Below are 4,845 nucleotides of genomic sequence, written 5' to 3'. Positions count from 1 at the left end.
GCCTTTGTTTCCTCCTCAGGGAACCAGAAGTCTGGACTAGAGCAGAGCTTCTCAAATCATCCGAGGATCCTGTTAAAATGTGGAGCCTGATGAGGAGACCTGCTGGGGGCAGACATCCTGCACTTCTAACAAGCTCCCGGAGGATGCAGTTACTTTTGCCCATCTGTGGATTCACTGAGGAGCAAGCAGGACTTCTAAGGTCACCTCTTGCTCTGAAGGGACAGACCTTGAGCCCTGGCAGTGGGCACAAAGAGAGTGACAAAAACAAAAAACAAACAAACAACAACAACAACAATAAAAACCCAGTTGCCCAGATTTGGGTCAGCCAGGAGAGCACAGAATGTGAAATGATTCCAGAGGGATCCTTCCAACCACAGATACAAAAATCAACATCGTCATCGTCACCATCAACAAACATTTGTGCAGTGCTTTCCCCTGTCCTGAGCAGCTGTCACATCCTTGAACCCAGTTGACCCCTACAGGCACCCTGGTGGGAGAGGAGGACACGGCTGAGGAATCCATTCAGTCCCGGTGGAGGAGCTGGGCAGGAGCACAATAGCCCCTGAAAGGATTGTTTCCATGCAGCCCTTTGATTTTCTTAGCATTTTTTTTTTTTTTTTGGTGCCTGCTTTCTGACCCCTTCTTCCTTTGTCTCCTAATGCACCCCCGCCCCGCTCCTAATTCTTCCCTCCCGCAACACACACACACACACACACACACACAATGTCAGGAGGAGAAAATCAGTGTATCCACCCACAGATTTCTCACTTTGATCCTTTCCTGTCTCACCGCCTGGAACCCAGCTTCAGAGACCAGGATTCTGGCTCGTTTTGGGGTGACCCAGTCACTTCCGCTCTTCTCACTTCTAACTATGCAATTTTCCTTAAGGTGACATTTGTGAAGGATTTATGTTGTCTGGGCACTATGCTCAGTGACTTCATTCTCACTTCACCCTAGGGAGTGGGAACTCTTAACTATCTCCACTTCATTGGTGAGAAAACTGAGCCTTTAGGATGTTTGCCTGCCCAAGGTCAGTCACCTAGTTATAAATGATGGAGTCAGGACATTACCTGACCTTGGCTGACTGACATCAAAGATCATCGTAGATGAACGCACAGTTGTAAGAAATAATACAGAGAGATTTGTGTAACTCTTATCCAGTTTTCTCCAAAGGGAGCATCTTGCAAAACTGTACTACAATATCATAACAAAGATATTGACACTGATAAAATCCACCAGCCTTATTCAGATTTCCTCAGTTTTACTTGTCCTCATGTGAGTGTATTTAGTTCTTTGCAATTTTAACATGTATGTAGGTCCATGTATGCAGCACCACAGTCAAGATACACAACAGCTCTGTAAGCACAGGCTTGTGCAGCCTTTAATAATCACATCTACTTCTCCATGTCACCCTGCATCCCTCATTCTTGTAACACTAAACCTGTTCTCTATCTCTATAATTTCATTATTTCGAGAATGTTCTGTAAGTGGAAGTATATGCTTCTGGGATTGGCTTTTTGACTCAGTCTAATTCTCTTGAGAGTCACTGAGTTATGGCATGCATCAGTAGTGTTTTTTTTTTTTTTTTAAATTTTAACTGAGTGGTGTTCCATGGCATAGAAGTACCACAGTTTCTTTAACCATTTACCCACTGAAGAATATCTGTGTCCCGTTTCTGGCCATTATGAGAAATGCTGTTGTGAACATTCACGTACAGGTGTTTGTGCAAACATAAGTTTTCACTTTTCTGGGAAAAATGTCCAAGGGTATAAAGTCCTTGCTTTTACTCCCAACGTTGTGTGGCCCTCTAGGTTGGTTGCAAAGATCTTTTTTAAAAAGAGCAATGTAAGTTGAGATCTTACTATATATTTGATACTATGGTAAGTACTTTGCATGGATCAACTCATAAGTCCACAAAACAACCTTAGGCTTAGGTACTGGTGTTATCCCCATTTTGCAGATGAGGAAACTGAGGTGTAGAGAGGCTACATAGTCTAAGGACACACAGATTGTAAACAGTTGAGCCAGGATTTGAGCTCAGGCTGCCTGACTCCAGATCTGGCTCTTTAACCAGCCTATGAATGAAGTTTCTTGTTTTGGCGAGGGGCAAACTTCTTCTGAAAGTAGAACTTGTATCCAGCAATTTGCATAACTCAAGTGCCCAGCACTAAGAACTTTTACAAAATGATGAATATCCCCTTGGAACCACCACTCAGATCAAGATATGAAGCCTGATAGATGCCCTGAAGTCCCCCTCCTGTGTGCCTCCTGTCATTATCCCCTAAGAAAGGGAACCGCTATTTGTACTGCAGTTGCTGTAAATTAGTTTTCCTCATTTTTGGATTTTATATAAATGAAACCATAGAGTAGACTGTCTTTTATATCTGGCTTCCTTCATTCAACAATGTGCGTGCAAGACTCCTCCCTGTAGCCGTGTATAGTAGTCATGTGCTCTTTCTTCTTGCTGCCCTGTATTCCATCGTATGGATATGCCACAGCTTGTTTATTTCTTCTCCAGTTGAATGGCATGTGGTTTGCTTCCGGTTTTGGCCATCATGATGTATGCTGCTATACACACATAAATATAAATATTTAGAGTTTTCCTAGTTATGTTATTATTGATTTCTAGCTTAATTTCACTATGATCAGAGAGTATAACTGTATGATGATAATCCTTTCAAATTCATTGAGATTGGCTGGGCATGGTGGCTCTCGCCTGTAATCCCGGCACTTTGAGAGGCCCAGGCAGGAGGATCACTTGAGCCCAGGAGTTTGAGACCAGTTTGAGCAACATAGTGAGACTCCATTTCTACAAAAAAATTTTAAAAAAATAGCTGGGCGTGGTGATGCACATCTATGGTCCTGAGGTGGGGGGATTGCTTGAGCCTCAGAGATTGAGGCTGCTGTGAGCCACGGTTGTGCCACTGCACTCTAGCCTGGGCAACAGAGTGAGACCCTGTCTCAAAAAAAGAAAAAAAAGGGAATATGTAAACTGCAGCTGTTGGTTGCATTGCTTTTTTTTTTTTTTTTTTTTTTTTTTTTTTTTTTTTTTTGAGACAGGGTCTCATTCTGTTGCCCAGGCTAAAGTGCAACGACATGATCTCAGCTCACTGCAACCTCTGTCTCCTGGGTTCAAGTGATTCTCCTGCCTCAGCCTCCCCAGTAGCTGGGATTACAGGCACGTGCCACCATGCCTGGCTAATTTTTATATTATTAGTAGAGACGGGTTCACCATGTTGGCCAGGCTGGTCTCAAACTCCTGACCTCAGGAGATCCACCTGCCTCAGCCTCCCAAAGAGCTGGGATTATAGGTGTGAGCCACCGTGCTCGGCCAGCTCTATTTATTTTTATTGGCTCCAGTTCATTAATCATGTTAAAATCTTTTATATCTTTACTGAATTTCTGTCTGCTTTTTCTTTCAATAACTGAGAGATGTATTTTAAAATCTCTACTAGGATAATGGATTTGACTGTTTCTCCTTTTGTCCCACTTTTTTTGAGGCTATGTTTTTTGCTGCATGCAAATTTTAAATTATTATCTTATTAAATGACTTTTTGATATTATAAAATATCTCTAGTAACAAATCTTGCCTTACAGAATGTATTGTCTTTATATGTTACATAACTACATATGTATGTGTTATAATTATGTAGTGTTGCTATTAAGTATATGTTAATGTAGTTATGTATCAGCATTTCCTGTCCTTTTAATTTCAGTTTTTGAGACTCCTTATCTTTAAGGTAAATGTTTCATATAATCACAATGTAATTGGGTTTTGCTATTTTAGATATCTGATAATTTTTGGATTGCTAAAAAAGTTTTGAAAATTATTCCATTTTCCCTACCCTGCTAACTTATTCGTTATGCATTCTGTATTATTCCTGTACCTGTTCCTGTAGAGCAGCGGTCCCCAATCTTTTCCGCACCAGGGACCAGTTTAATGGAAGACAATTTTTTTCATGGATCGGGGGCAGGGGAATGGTTTTGGGTTGAAACTGTTCCAGCTCAGGTCATCAGGCATTGTTAGATTCTCATAAAGAGCCTGCAACCTAGATCCCTGGAATGTGCAGCTCACGATAGGGTTGGTGCTCCTATGAGAATCTAATGCAGCTGCTGATCTGACAGGAGGCGGAGCTCAGGCGGCAATGCTCGCTCACCCCTCACTCACCTCCTGCTGTGCGGCCTTGTTCCTAACAGGCCACAGACTGCTACCTGTCCATGGCCCAGAGGTTGGGAACTCCTGCCCTAGAGAGTAGAATACTCATCGTTGGCTTGTTACATTCTGTTTAGTTTTGGATGTTACCATGGCAAGTGTTGTTAGTACAACACCATCAGTCCATTTCTCTCCTTCTGCTTTTTGTGCTATGTTATCATGTATTTAATTCTACATATATTTTAATTTCCTGAGAACATTGTTACTTTTGGTTTAAGTGGTCAGAATTTACTTATATTTACCCATATACCAATATATTTACCATTCCCAGCACTCCTCATTTATTTCTACCTTTTTGTGTTTCTATCTTGAATCATTTCCTTTAATACTTCTTTTAGTGTTGGTCTACTGGCAATGCATTTTCAAAGTTTTTTCTTGCCTAAAGTATCTTCATTTTACCTTTATTTTATTTTTAATTGGTGTGATAGTTAATATTAGGTGTCAACTTGATTGGATTGAGGGATGCCTAGATAGCTGGTAAAGTATTGTTTGTGGGCGTGTCTGTGAGGGCGTTGCCAGAGGAGATTGACATTCGAGTCAGCGGGCTGGGAGAGGCAGACCCACCCTCAGTCTGGGTGGGCACCATCCCATCAGCTACCCAGACGGGGTTTTACTGTGTTGGCCAGGCTGGT

The 4,845-nt window shown here is 41.9% G+C and overlaps 1 long non-coding RNA gene across 1 annotated transcript; it reads right to left on the bottom strand.

Annotated features, from left to right (window-relative positions):
* Window positions 1–2,372: 2,372 nt before the first annotated feature.
* On the bottom strand, window positions 2,373–4,280 carry LOC129533171 (uncharacterized). The gene is made up of 2 exons (XR_008679227.2): window positions 4,169–4,280; window positions 2,373–2,568 (listed from the first exon to the last, which is right to left on the bottom strand). It is a non-coding gene; the product is annotated as an uncharacterized lncRNA (long non-coding RNA).
* Window positions 4,281–4,845: the final 565 nt, after the last annotated feature.

This window comes from Gorilla gorilla, chromosome 3, assembly GCF_029281585.2.
Source record: "Gorilla gorilla gorilla isolate KB3781 chromosome 3, NHGRI_mGorGor1-v2.1_pri, whole genome shotgun sequence".
In the NCBI taxonomy this organism is placed as follows: domain Eukaryota; kingdom Metazoa; phylum Chordata; class Mammalia; order Primates; family Hominidae; genus Gorilla; species Gorilla gorilla.
This window is presented reverse-complemented; position numbering and strand designations above follow the sequence as displayed.